Raw genomic sequence first — 14,778 nt, forward strand, 5'->3', positions numbered from 1 at the left:
TATTAAACGACACGACAAAGAGTGCGTGCGAGAGAGACAGAAAATCAGTCTGAGCGTGACGTCGGGCGCTGCGTAGCCACTGCAAATTGATTTGTTCCTTTTGGCTATACAAATGATCTGATCTGATCCGGATTCAGCAATCTGATAGATATGGTCATTATCTATGATTCTGCGTTTTTAGTTTTCTCGTATCCTCAATATTGTGGATGGAACAGATTTTCGTCCTTTGTGGGGGCGGAAGGGGGTGGGGCGAAATTCGGAGATATACGTTTTATAGTGAGATCTAACAGAAGTGCGGATACCAAATTTGGTTACTCTAGCCTTAATAGTCTCTGAGATTTGTGGATGCCTCAGATTTTCGTCCTTTGCGGGGGCGAAAGGGGGTGTGGCGAAATTTTGACACAAAATGGTCAAGGTCCGATATCACAGGAGTGTGGATACCAAATTTGGTTGCTCTGGCTCTTACAGGTTCTGAGATCCTTGAACTCATATTTTGCAATTGGCAAAACCGACCATGAAACCTGTGTGTTAGAGAGAGACAGAGCGAGAAAGAATGAAATTGTTTTCTTGATTCTGGCTATAATATTTATACGATCTGAATATGAATTATGTATAATTCCTTCCAGACGGTGAGAAAATCACCAAGCTCCAGAGAGAGGTTGAACAGTTTTAAGAGAGGCACGCAAAGAGAATCCGCACAAAGTTTAAGCACGGCACTGGGAACCAAATCTGGACCAGTGGAGAAAGAAAATTTACATGATTTTAAGGCTAAGATTTTAGTTAAAAGGCCATCATAATCAATAGAGAGGGGAAGAATACAACTTGAACTATTCAAAGGTATAGGATATAAGTGCGCGGCAGGATAGTCGTTAGGTGAAGCGAGAATAGAGGGCATGTTATTAGAAGGAGCAGAATAGCAAAGTTGAAAAAATTAAGCAAATAGGTTAGCAATATCGGAATTGTTATCTGCATAAGTACCATTTAAGTGTAAAGAAGAGGGATATTGTGATGAATTACGTTTAGAGTTAACAAACTTAAAGAATTGTTTAGGATCTCGTTTAAAGTTGAGCTTGCATTTAGCCAAATGATTTGTATAGCATAGGTTAAAACAAAAGAGAAAATTTAGATTTCGCAATTGAATACTTAGAGAAATCTAACTGCGAGCCAGACAGTTTAAAATTCTTTGGACGTTGACATGCAACGACTGCATCTTGCAAGAGGCGATGCAATTACTGCACCGTCAACTGGCCCGTCTGAAACTAGCAGAAGGCTGTTACGCGAGCATGCAAGAAAGATAGCTGTTCGACTAATATTCGAGGAAAATTAGAACTAAACTTACTAAGGGAACTAGGCATGCATTCAAAATACAAATACCACTTCAATTACTAATTACTAGAAAGGTGTGTAAGGATTAGTAATTTAATAAGAGGAAGAGAAATATTGGTGGATATAATATGGTAGAGGGACCCTAAACGGTTCATGCAAGGAATAATTCGATCTACAAAGTGGAAGGACTAACGGTATAAAATTTCTAGTAAGTCTAATAGGAATCGTGAAGTTTATGCGGCTCAACAGATCAGGGCTGTCAATGTTACCCGAGTTAAGGCCCCGCAGAGCAAAGAGTAAAAAGTTTTTCTATACTGATTCTATACGGTCCTGGTGTACTATGTAATGAGGGCACCATACACAAGACATTCTAAGATCGAACGAACAAGCGAGGTATAGAGAGTCTTTGTTATATAGGGGTCGTCAAATTCCTTTGACCACCTCTTTATAAACCCAAGCACGCCCATGGCCTTATTTACCATGGTAGAAATGTGTTCAAAAAACTTTAACTTGGGGTCTAACATAACACCCAGATCATCCACCAGGGTAATTCTCTCAAGAGAACCACCAAATAGGGTATAGGGAGCCAACAAGGGGCTAGAACGATGAAATGTCATACTTTGCATTTCGAGGCATTAAGGTGTAACAAGTTTCCACAACACCATGACTGAAAGTTATTGAGATCGGATTACAAGCGGTATGATAATACCGAAGGCAAGTCATTAATAAAGAGTGTGAAGAGTAAGGGGCCTAGATGGCTGCCCTGTGGCACTCCCGAAGAAACCTTGACTGGTGAAGGAGGGAGTTTTTGAAGAGGACTCTTTGAGACGTGGAACAAAGATAGCTATAAATCCATCTCAGGAGGTTGGGCGGTGTTTGTAGTGGGGCGGATCGAGGTTCAATTATCCAACGGCGAGGTGTATGTTCCAGCTTAAACTCCTAGCAGTCGTTACAGAAAGGAAAGGCCGATGGGTTTCGTTGTGTATATATATATATATTGTTCATGTAGTTATTGGGTATTCGCGCGGTATGTCGACAGGTTGAAGCGGGGGTGAAAACGTAACTAACTAACTCTATGCCTTATGATGCTTTTGCTGCCGTGAGCGCCGAGTGGATCGTGGATTGTGGATCCGAGCGCCCCTCCGAGCGCGCGAGAGCGAGTTGGGACCGGGGCGCACGGAGTTGGCACAGTGCGCGGAAATTGTTAACTGCTGGCCTGAACATCCTCCCCCCCTTGCAGGATTGCAAAGTATAATGGGGTGGCCTATGGCTGGGCGTACGCCCCGGACCCGATTCATCCAAAAAAAAAAACGCTCTGGACTTGACAATTACGTCGACTCAGTGTCGCTCCACGGTCGGATAGGCGTGAGGATGCGCAAAACGGGGGTTGCTCTTGAGGAATCTGTGGATGGCGACGTGGGTCCTACGACGGGGTGGCTCGCGGGGAGACGAGTGTGTCGTTCGTCGTGAGCCGATGTAGATGGCGACGAGGGCGGCGTTTGGCATGGTTCGATTTAAATGGCGACGATGCTCCCGAGGCTGAGCGGGCTGGACGACGAGACGTGTGTACGTGGAGTAGCGTGTGGTTGTTCTTGCCAGAGTGTTGGTGAGCCAGGCAGTTCCCGCAATACTGGTTGATAAGGACAGCTCCGAGTCTTCGGGGCTCAGGAGAAGAAATTGGTGGTAGGTCTGTAGCGGATGGACTCCTTGGCAGATTTGGCAACGGTAGGAGCTAATTTCCCGAGCACGTCGGTTCTCCCTGGTGCGGTTGGCGCGCGGACGTGGGGCCATATCTGGGTGCGGAGAACTAAGTTGAAATAAAGGCGTCGAAGACACATTAGTAACGATCTTGGAACGGGTGAGAGGCACATTTAAGACATTGGAAATTGCCGCCCGGTTACATAGTCTGGTGAGGCTATGTTGATCTAAGGACGGATTCACCTTCGAGTTCAGGCTTGAATTCGGACCGGAGCGTAGAGCTTTCATACAGTGCATATTTTGGAAATATTTCCGTCGGTCAGGAGACCGTTCGAGAACTTCTGCGGAGGGAGCTGGAAGGAAATTGCTGTCGTAAAAAGTCCCCGAGTCTTCTACCAGTGTGATAGGTCGTCTGGAAATTTGACTCGAGAACGATGAGATTTGATTCATCACCTGAGGCACTGGACCTGTGAGTACCCAGCCGAAAATGGTCTCCTGCCCGAGGAGAGAGCCACAGATGTTGGTCAGTGAGTCACTTAACTGAATGGACGGAAAGATATCCGCTCCAATCAGGACATCTATTTGTGAACTCTCATAAAAGGTCGGATCCGCCCATGAGAGGTTCGGCAGGTCTCTCCAGACCCCTTGCGAGATCGGATGCGATGGAATATTCGCGGCCAATTCCGGAATAACGTAGGCTGTGGCATTAAGCTGTAAGCCCGGCTTAGTCGGAGAACGGATGGAAAAACTGCAGAGCTTCTTTGACTGAGCGGATACGGCATTATTTAGGCCGGAGACCTGTGCCCAGATACGTTGGAATGGCAATTTGATCATGTCCACAAGACGTTCTGTAATGAACGTCGCCTCTGAGCCAGAGTCGATCAGAGCGCTGGCGTGGGAAAGTTTTTCCCAGGTGGCAAATATTAACGATGGCCGTGCCTAGGAGGACAGCACTCGTGCCGGAGGCGAAATACGACTGAACGTTTGGCTGGGCTTCGGACGAGCTGGGATTTTGTACGCTTGGTACTCGTAGATGTAGCTCGGGCCACGCTGAGGAATTTTGTGCCATTGTGGAAATCGCCTCGCTGGAGTTTGCTGGATTGCTACGGTGTAGAAGCGTATGGTGCCGGTCTCCACAAATTATGCAATTGTGGGGGCTTTGGCATGCTCGTATCTGGTGGCCCCTTGCAAAGCAGTTCAAACAAAGCTGCTTTTGCTTAATGTAGTCGGGGCGAGCGCCAGCGGGCATTTTTTTTTTTCCGCATTCTTGGACGTTGACATGCAATGACTGCATCTTTCAAGAGGCAATGCAGTTACTGCACCGTCAAGTGGCCCGTGTGACACCAGCAGAAGGCTGTTACGCGCGGATCCCAGGCAAAACGCAGCCCTCCTCCCGCCCAACCGACCGAGGGGCGCTGCCGCATGACGCGCGGTGCGTAGCCGAACCAAACGCGAACATGCAAGAAAGATAGATATTAGACTAACATTCGACTAAACTTACTAAGAAACTAAGCATGCAATAAAAATACAAATACCATTACAGTTACTAATTAATAGAAAGGTGTGTAAGGATTATTAATTTAATAAGAGGAAGAGAATTAGTGTTGGATATAATATGGTAGAGGGAATTATAATCCGAGCATAAGACCCTAAACGGTTCATGCAAGGAATAATTCGATCTACAAAGTGGAAGGAACAACGGTATAAAATTTCTAGTCAGTCTAATAGGAATCGTGAAGTCTATGCGGATGGGAGGTTTACTAATAATAGTCTACCAAAGTAAGATGGGAGTCTTACACCCGCATCCCAGTTAAGGCCCCGCAGAGCAAAGAGTAACAAGGGGGAACGTTGTGAGTTGCTGCGGACACCGCAACTCTACGGTTATACCCGATACTAAGTCAGTATAACTCTCCTCCGGCAGACGCCTCTAATATTAAACGACACGACAAAGAGTGCGTGCGAGAGAGACAGAAAATCAGTCTGAGCGTCACGTCGGGCGCTGCGTAGCCACTCAAATTGTTTTGTTCCTATTGGCTATAAATGATCTGATCTGATCCAGATTCAGCAATTTGATAGATATGGTCATTATCTATGATTCTGCGTTTTTAGTTTTCTGTGCAATATTGTGGATGCAACAGATTTTCGTCCTTTGTGTGGGCGGAAGGGGGTGGGGCGAAATTTTGAGATACACGTTTTATAGTAAGATCTAACAGGAGTGCGGATACCAAATTTGGTTACTCTAGCCTTTATAGTCTCTGAGATTTTTGAATATCCCCAGATTTTCGTCCTTTGCGGGGGCGGAAGGGGGTGTGGCGGAATTTTGAAACAAACTCGTCTCGGTCCGATATATTAGGAGTGTGGATACCAAATTTGGTTGCTCTAGCTTTTGTAGTCTCTGAGATCTAGGCGCTAATGTTTTACTCTAAGCAAAGCCGCCTATGCTACGTGTGTGTTAGAGAGAGACAGGGCGAGAAAAAATGAAATTGTTTTCTTGATGCTGGCTATAATAATAATACGATCCAATTCAGATTCCGCAGTCTTAAAGATATGGTCATTCTCTACAATTCTACGTTTTTGGTTTTTTTCATATCTTTAAAATTGTGGATGCCACAGATTTTCGCCCTTTGTGGGGGCGGAAGTGGGCGGGGCGAAGTTTTGAAATATTTTTGTGGCAGTGACATATCACAGAAGTCTGGATCCAAAACATCGTTGCTCTAGCTCTTATAGTCTTTGAGCACTAGGCGCTGAAGGGGACGGACAGACGGACAGACGGACGGACGGACAGACAGACAGGGCTCAATCGACTCGGCTATTGATGCTGATCAAGAATATATATCCTTTATGGGGTCGGAAACGATTCCTTCTGGACGTTACACACATCCGCTTTTACCACAAATCTAATATACCCCAATACTCATTTTGAGTATCGGGTATAAAAAGTTTTTCTGTACTGATTCTATACGGTCCTGGTGTACTTTGTACTGAGGGCACCATACACAGGAGCCGTATTCTAAGATCGGACGAACAAGCGAGGTATAGAGAGTCTTTGTTATATAGGGGTCGTCAAATTCCTTTGACCACCTTTTTATAAACCCAAGCACGCCCATGGCCTTATTTACCATGGTAGAAATGTGTTCGGAAAACTTTAACTTGGGGTCTAACATAATACCCAGATCATCCACCAGGGTAATTCTCTCAAGAGAACCACCAAATAGGGTATAGGGAGCCAACAAGGGCTAGAACGATGAAATGTCATAACGAGGCATTTCGAGGCATTAAGGTATAACAAGTTTGCACAACACCATGACTGAAAGTTATTGAGATCGGATTGCAAGCAAGAATGAAATGAAATGTCCTTATACTGGACACAGAGCTTAACATCATCCGCATAAATAAGTACTCGAGAGTATGTTAATACCGAAGGCAAGTCATTAATAAAGAGTGTGAAGAGTAAGGGCCAAGATGGCTGCCCTTTGGTACTCCCGAAGAAACCTTTACTGGTAAAGAGAGGGAGTTTTTGAAGAGGACTCTTTGAGGCCTGGATCAAAGATAGCTAGAAATCCATCTCAGGAGGTTGGGCAGAAACCCTAAAAGGAGTAGTTTATGCGCTAAAAGGGAATGGTTTACAGAGTCGAATGCTTTACTAAAGTCTGTGTAAATAACATCCGTCTGTAAGTTACATTGAAAGCCTTTAATAATGAAAGAGGTAAACTCTTACAAGTTCGTGGTGGTTGATCGCCGCCTTATAAATCCATGCTGAGTTGGAGATATAAGTGACTTGCAGAGATGTTGCAAGTGCGGAGTTAAAACCTTCTCAAACATTTTAGGAATAGCGGATAACTTTGCTATACCTCTATAATTTTTTGCGTCAGACTTGCTACCTTTTTTATGGAGAGGAATTATAAACGATTCCTTCCAGATCGGGGGGAAGCAATAATAATCAATGGACAAGGTGAATAGTTTAAGCAAAGGTCCACACAGAGCCTCGGCGCAGTACCTGAGTACACAACCTGGAACCCCGTCTGGACCCGGTGAAAACACCGGCTTAACTAGTCGAAGATCATGAAGTAGGGAACATTCATTTAAGTTTTTTAGACTGGATAACTCTTTGCTAAACCAAGGGGGTTTTCCAGATCTAGTCGGACAAGAAAGCGGGACACAAGAATCGAAAAATGTGCCAAGAGCATTGTAAAAAATGTTTGTGCCTTTTATGATATCAGTGCACAAGTACAAAGCGGACCAATCAAAATCCCTAATGAGGTTATTAAGCTTCGCAAACTCGGCTTTACGAAAGCAGCGGACACGTTCGGGCAGCCTACTCGACCGATCCAATACAGTTGGTCCTATATCTAGCGACACCTCGAAAGTAGGGTGGTAGGCGTCTTCAGGTATAGTGAGCGGAAGGGCTCGGGTTAACAACACTATGGTCGGATCCGATACAAAGCACAGATCAAGCAATCGACCCAAGGAATTTTTCACATGGTTGACTTGAGACAGGGATAGGTCAAGCAAGCCGTCAACAAAGTCATGTCGTGACATGGGCACTAGGATACTAGACTCGTTTACCGAAGACCAAACAGTTCCTGGCAAGTTGAAGTCACCAAGAACTATCATACGATCTTTATCAGATAGCGAGGAAGAAACAGCGGTTAAAGCGGACAAGTGCTGCTCATAAATTGAAATATCCGAAGAAGGTGGGATATACGAGCAAGTAATGAATATAGCGAAAGCGGGAAGAATCAGTTTTACACACAGGAATTCCAGTTCCTGTTGAACTTGGACTGTGAAGTGTTCCGACGTGAAGTAAGAGTCCACTGCAATTAGAACCCCCCTGCACGTCGAGACGAACGGTCCTTTCTAAAAGTTGTTTACCGACCGGCCAAAACCTCGGAACTAAGAATGTCCGGCTTTAACCAGGTTTCAGTAAACACAATAACGTGGGAAGCAAATGCAACACTATCCCGGAAAAGAATGCTGAGCTTACTACGCAAGCCTCTTACATTCTGATAGGTTACTAAAAGAGAAGTTAGTTTTTTTTGAAAAGTGGAAGCAAGACGGGAAGTTGAGGAAGAGGAAGTTGAGGTTGGGGGTGGCACACTGGAAAGATTTGTAAGGGATATGGGGGCCTATTCTTCTTCTTAGCCTTAAACTCCTTCACCACCAAATACTCCGGCCAAAATTTGGCGGAGCAAATGGTGTCAAATTGAGTTCGGGAGATGCTTATCTTAAACGAGGCTATCTCCCTGGCATAAGAGAAGATGAATTTCTCCACCTTTAAACCCACGGCTTTTATTTTGCTTTGAATGAAAGCAATTACATCATTAGATGTGAGGTCAGGGGCCAGCCGTGAGACAAAAACTTGTCGTTTTGGTGGGACTCCCACCAGTGGTTTGGGCACCACAGGCCTAGTACCTGTGGTGGCAATATCCGGAGGTCCGGAACGTCTATTTACTGGTGGGATCGGGATGGACGGGACAACTAGCGAACTTGCGGACACCACGGACACGGACGCTGCAGACGTACTTGGCTGCACATTCTCCGAGGCGATGAATTCGGCTACCGAATCTGCATCGCCAGCAGCTGTCGTTGGCTTTGGAGTGGCAAACGAGATCAACTGCTGCACACTTGGAGTGGTCGGAGTCAGTTTTTCGGCGGCGCACGGCTGAGTGACGGTTGGCACTTGCAGATCCCGCGGAGTGACCTTTTTGCGCCTCGGAGACTCATTCAGCAGTCTTAAACCGCTAAACTGAGCCTCCATGGCTAGGAGCCGATCGTATTGGTTTTTGAAACCAACGGTCAGATCCTTAAAGCCACTCCGCGTCTGCCTCATGAAAGATACCATGTCTTTCTCCACCGCACGGCATGCCTCGCAACTGTAATGCAAGCCATTACGTTTGGCTATAGCATCACTCACGATGCCAGAAAATCCAGCGCATTTTGCGTGCACTACGCTGTCGCAGAGCCAGCAGGGGACATTCGGCTGATCGTGGGTGATGCTTCTTACATGTTTTTTTGGCACAGACCACAGCGTATTCCATTTTATTATTATTTATTTACAATTACTTGCAAAACAAACTGGTATCAGTCCAATGACACAATTACAATTTACAATTATTTGCAAAACAAATTGGTATCAGTCCAATGTGCCAGACAACGCTCAAAGCGGAATTGGTAAAAAAAAGAGAGCAGAGGGGAGAGCGGTTATAGCGAGAGCTACTAAAAAGATAGCGCTATTGCTCAGAAAGTTTAAAGAGCGAGAGAGAAAGAACAGTTATTGAAGTTGAGGTGATAGCGAGAGAGTGATAAAACAACAAAAACTACCAGACGAGAGCGGACTGCAATGCAATACTCACTCACTGCAACAACACAAACACAAGCACAAGCCGACGCCGAAAAAAAAAAAGTTAAATAATGTTTTAACACAAATCAAAAGGCATGCACTCGCGTAATAGAATAGGTTTCCAGATTGTTGTCTGGTTAGGAAGTATAATTAGAATTTAGTTAGGAAAACACCGGCTGCTTATTCAAAACAAAAGGAAAAAATGCGGAGCGCAAAACAAAAACACGTCTGATCACTACGGAAGAGTTCTTCGAGTTTGAAAGAAGTAAGGGCATAACCGGATTGGATGATACTCTTTGGAGCAGAGATCACACGTGCTCCTCGTTTGATTCACTGTGGTCTCGAACGAGTGGGCACTCCTAGGATAAGGACTTCCTTGAGACCGAAACGGATTGCTTCTCGAATTGTCTGAAGTGCGTATGCTCGCCCTGGAGTGGGCTTGAGTCTCCAAGCCTGGATGGTCGTCCTCGGTCACTTCGAGAGACAGGTACCGCTCCGCCAGGAACTTGTCCATGGCGTGCCAGGTGGGAATTTCGGACTTGTGCGTCACGGATTGCTCCCAAAGCTCTAAGGTCGTCTTTGGCAGCTTAGCGGAAATGAGGTACACTAAAACTCCGTCAGCGAAAACGCTGTCTGTGGAGACCTCGGAATGGGTGAGTGTCGTGAGGCACTTGTGGACGGCCCTCTGGAGCTTTTTTAGCGCTACTGCTGACTCGGTACGGATTTGGGGCCGACTAAAAAGGATCTTCAGCTAGGCTTTGAGTATCAGCCTCTTGTTTTGGGAACGCTCACGGAGGGCGTTCCATGCGGACGCGAAACCCTCGTTCGTGAGTGGAGCCTGTGCCACAATGTCTTGGGCCTCACCGCTCTTCCTTTTGTTGAGGGGGAACAGTTTTTCCACTGGAGCCAACTTCGGGTTTCCTATGTAGATGGTGGTGAACAGGTCTCGGAACGTGGGCCATTGCTGGTAGTCCCCACTGAAAACTTCAATGTCACATGGAGGGAGGCGGCAACCGCCGGAAGTCGGCACTTGAACGGCCAGTTGCGGCGTGTGAGGGACAGTCGGGGGCTCGAGCTGATCGTTCAGCTCGGCCAGGCATTGCGCGTAGACCGCGTAGCAGTCATCGTACATCTCTTGGACATCAGCTACACCCTCTGGATCCTCTTCCGCCATCGTCACCGAACAGTCCGCGAACTCCGCGTCCACCTTTGCCCACAGGCTTCGGATTTGTTCTCGATGGGCTTGGCAAACTTAGACTGTGCGGAACTGGCGGCCATCGTGGTAGGAGCCGTGCGAGGGACTACCGAGGGGAGCAACAAATCCTCGAAGGCATGTGGTGCGTGAGCCCTGGACGTGGGCGGACCTCGCTCAGCTGGACGGGAAGATGTTGGCGTAGTGACTGAGCCGTTGGAGCTGGGTGGATGGGTCAAACTCAGCGAACTCACCCGCTTAAACTTCTTGCGAGATTTCTTCTCAACAGTGGGCATGTTTTGCTGATGGATCTACGATAACGCGTATTAGAGTCGCAAAGGTAGGTGAGCGGAAATGGCGACGTGGAAGTTCAGAACTACGAACCGTGGCTATGTGGTTTTGTTGGAATTTATTGCGAGTATTTAAATTATGGAAATAGTACACCGTGGCCGGAATATATAGATATAAATACTACGATCAACAAACAAATGTCTAACCAAGAACGAAAATTGAGGATGGACGATAATATTGAGGCACTAGGTACCAATATACCAATATACCAATGTATAGAGTCGGTTGAAAACAATATACTCTCGAAATGCAGGGTAGCGCGTCGCTTGGCGTTCCGTTACGGTCAAGCGCGGCACCGAAAAATATTCTCCCAACAACTACAACGCAGGCAAACGGTGGAGAAGCGAAAGCGAAAAGAAAAACGAAAAGAATGCACCGCTGCTGCTGCTTGTATGTATGTATGGCTGTAAGTGCTATGTACCGCGGCTTGGGTTGAAGAGATGTCAAACAACGGGTAAAACGGTGGATAACCGTTTCATATACAATATGTATATTATATAGATGTGCAAGAATATGCTAATTTAAGATGCGTACGTATAGATATGTAAGATAAATACATATGTATGTGCCGTATTGTAGTATGTTGTATGCCAAATAGGCATATGCCCTCAGTATTGTAGTGTATACAATACGTCAAGTGGTCATATGCCTAAAGTTAATGTAGAGTATCACGCTCATAAACATAAAGACACTTTGTCCCAATGTTTACGTAACACAACCACACTCAAGAGCCGTAATACGATCAGTCCCTTATATATGGACTGGCCTGCAGCGTGAGAACTGCAGTGTCGGCAATATATTCCAAGTGGTCAAATGAGCATTCCAATGTATATGCCTTCTGCATGTACATTCATACAAATATGCATACACCAATATACTTACACATAAATATAAGACATAGACATAAGCATTGCATGTTTCGGGTTAGCTGAACCCAACATGAAATTATAAGAATCATTTGGAATAAAGTAACACTGCGGAGCAGACTGTAGTGACGCTTGAACCAGCTACAAAAATATTACTACAACAACAACAAAAATAAAAGAACGGAAAAAAAAAAAAAACTAATCAAAAATTTTAAATCCAGGGAATATCGTAATTGCGTTTAGCGCCCCTATTGCTCGTGATCGACGGGTACTTTTTGGGCAGACGGTCGGACTCGGGAGAGAGTCGGCCGCGGTTATGTTAACTCGAGGGAAATGGTGGTTGGCACTTTCGCTGTTAGGAGGGTTCGTGAATGCAAGTCCAGCTACGGTCGCTCTTTTCGATTTTGGGCCCCACTTCAGAAGGTAGTGTTTGTGGTGGAAAGAGGAAATATTAGCGGAAAAACATAACTAAACCTCGCGCCAGTGCTAAATCAAAGAAAAAAAGACAAACAAAAGAATCGTGTTGCTTTCAAATTATACCATAAAGAAATCGAAAAGAAATTTGCCACCCCAGTAAGGGGGCGTTCCATTCTGACCCCACGCCGGAGGCAAGGCATCCGAAAGTGGTCTCTTTTTTTTGTTTCGGACGGCCATTTGCAAGTTAATATAACAAGAGTGCCAATCGCCACATAGCGGTAAGTTGGACATTGGGGTTTAGGTGTCGCTAGGTAGTGTTAAATGGAACATGGGTTTTCTTGTATTACAGAATTGGCACGTTGTGCCAAGCAGATTTCCAAGGGAGAATAGCGGAAAAAGATAATTGGGATCGATGACCGAGCCGGCCGCAGCCACAACCAGCTGGCCATAGAAAGGGAAGAGAAGAGACTGCGCTCCCGAAAAAAAAAAAAGCACAAGAACCGATCGAATTCGCCGCTGGCGCAGAGAAGCGCAAGGCAGAGAGTCCGCCGCTCCAGCTGTGGGTCCGACTCAGTGCATCAGCAGCATCGTCGGCGCCGGGAAGCTGCGAAACTAAAAGCGGAATATTGAACATTTTTTTTTGGCCCCCAAGTTTTTTTGCGTAAATATCTTGCCCTCGGCCGACCTGGCTTAGTGAAAAAAAAGTAGAGGAAATAAAAACCCAGATCAAAATTATACCCATGAGCCAATAGGCAAGGTCTTAGTGAGTACGAATACAAATACCTTGCTCCCCTTTCGGCAGTGTAGCGCCGTTAATTCAGTCTTGCTTTTCTTTTCCCTTAAACCGTAAGGGCTAGCCCTATGTGGAGCCCAAAGAAAAGAAAGGCATAAGGGAATAGAAATACAATATCAATGCTCAAAAGCAAAGAAAAAAAGCAGTCCCCGAAAGCCTCTGCGCGCCTTGTTCTTTCTCTTCTTTTCTCTTTTTGTTGTTGTGCTCTCCCAATAAAATTACATTTACAGCAATTATAGCAAGCGGATCGTCTTCGACAAAAGCGCTTTTGGAGATGGATGGCACGTAAGTGAAAGAATATTGCTTTACTCTAAATAAATTGCATGCATGAGCGTGAGAGAAGGAGAGGTATAGGAAAGAAAGAGGGGGAGAGGTGAAACAGTTGGGCAGATCCACATGCCGGAAGAGATAGCAAGAACAGTAACCATGGGTTTTTTTGTTGTTGTCATAAATGCTCTGTTAAATTTGTATGCCAGTTTAGCGGCTACCTCCTATATACATATACTGTTTTTTTATTATATACACATTTAATTCTTTTTTTTCTATTTAGTTATAATTCTTCTATTTTAATTATTATTAGTATTATTTTAATTTCCAACCTGGAATATTCTCGAATCCTGTTGTTCGCCAAAATAGTTATTGAGTCAATTGGGAGTTTAAGTAGAGTAGGGAAATGCCCCTGTGTCAAGTAATAAATAAGTTTTAAAATGAAATCGATAATGAACTAAATTATTTTAGGGCGCCATGCGAGTGGATTATGGAAATGAAGTGAGTCTGGGGGATTTAGGGATCATCGGCCACTAATATGGCTTTGCGGCCCAGATGGTCAAGGTAGGGTGGGCAAAACGCCGCTACACCTACAGCTACTCAGCAGCACAACCCGTACTTCAGCATGTTCTGTTTTCTTTGCAGAGCAACCTCTATGTGTGCATAGCTTGTCACTCTTGGTAGTTTCTTTTCTGTATGGCCAGTCCGATCGATCATGTGTTAGGGAGGAAAACAGCACGCGAAATCAATATTATTATATGTATCCAATGCGAGCAGGTAGCACAGTGGTAAATCCTCACCCCCCCTTGCCGACGACAAATAGAAGCCGGAACCAGCGCGTGCTCCTCTGGTCGCTACAATAAGATCAGCTCGTTATGATAGCGTATCGCTATACGTTGTATGCTACAGTTCTAACTTATAGATATATTATAATCTTATTTGGCGCCCAACGTGGGGCCCGAAGCAGCCATCCTGGCTGACCCAACCGATAGTCTTCATTCTTATCAATTACATCTGATAATATAGTTCCTAACACTTGTTCGATTGGTTCTCGGTTCCTTGTTCTGTTAATGGTTAGAGCTCTATGGAGATAGCTAAAGCTTAAAATTGCTTTACTACCTGGACTCCACTAAAACAGTTAACTCATGTGCTTTATGGGGAGTTTCTGGAAGCGTTATAACTTTAAATGGTTATAACTCCAAAATTTAATAGTATAAAGTCATTAGAATCCTTGGGTGGATTGTTCATACTGCATAGTAGGCGTTGCTTATTGGTTATACGTGGAGTCAAGACCTACGGCCATCCCGTTTACCTTGCTTGAGGACAATCATACCTATCAGTTGCCTTTGGAATCGTGATACCTTCTCAGGAAAGTTCACTCCTATGTAACATATCTCCCTTCCTTCTTTGCTTCCTTTGTGTTTTCACTTATGTATACTTCCTAATATTGTTTGCTGGAGCTTAGTGAGTTACAGCGTAGCCGCCACTGGCGGAAAATAATATTTTATCGTGTACTCTTTTCGTTTTC

General features: G+C 45.1%; 1 long non-coding RNA gene across 1 annotated transcript; it reads left to right on the top strand.

The window, feature by feature from the left end:
- The first annotated feature begins 11,926 nt into the window (after nucleotides 1-11,926).
- Nucleotides 11,927-13,604, top strand: LOC117194797. The gene is made up of 3 exons (XR_004474926.1): nucleotides 11,927-12,468; nucleotides 12,540-12,953; nucleotides 13,214-13,604. It is a non-coding gene; the product is annotated as an uncharacterized LOC117194797 (long non-coding RNA).
- Nucleotides 13,605-14,778: the final 1,174 nt, after the last annotated feature.

This window comes from Drosophila miranda (genome assembly GCF_003369915.1).
Source record: "Drosophila miranda strain MSH22 chromosome Y unlocalized genomic scaffold, D.miranda_PacBio2.1 Contig_Y3_pilon, whole genome shotgun sequence".
NCBI classification, from domain to species: Eukaryota; Metazoa; Arthropoda; class Insecta; order Diptera; family Drosophilidae; genus Drosophila; species Drosophila miranda.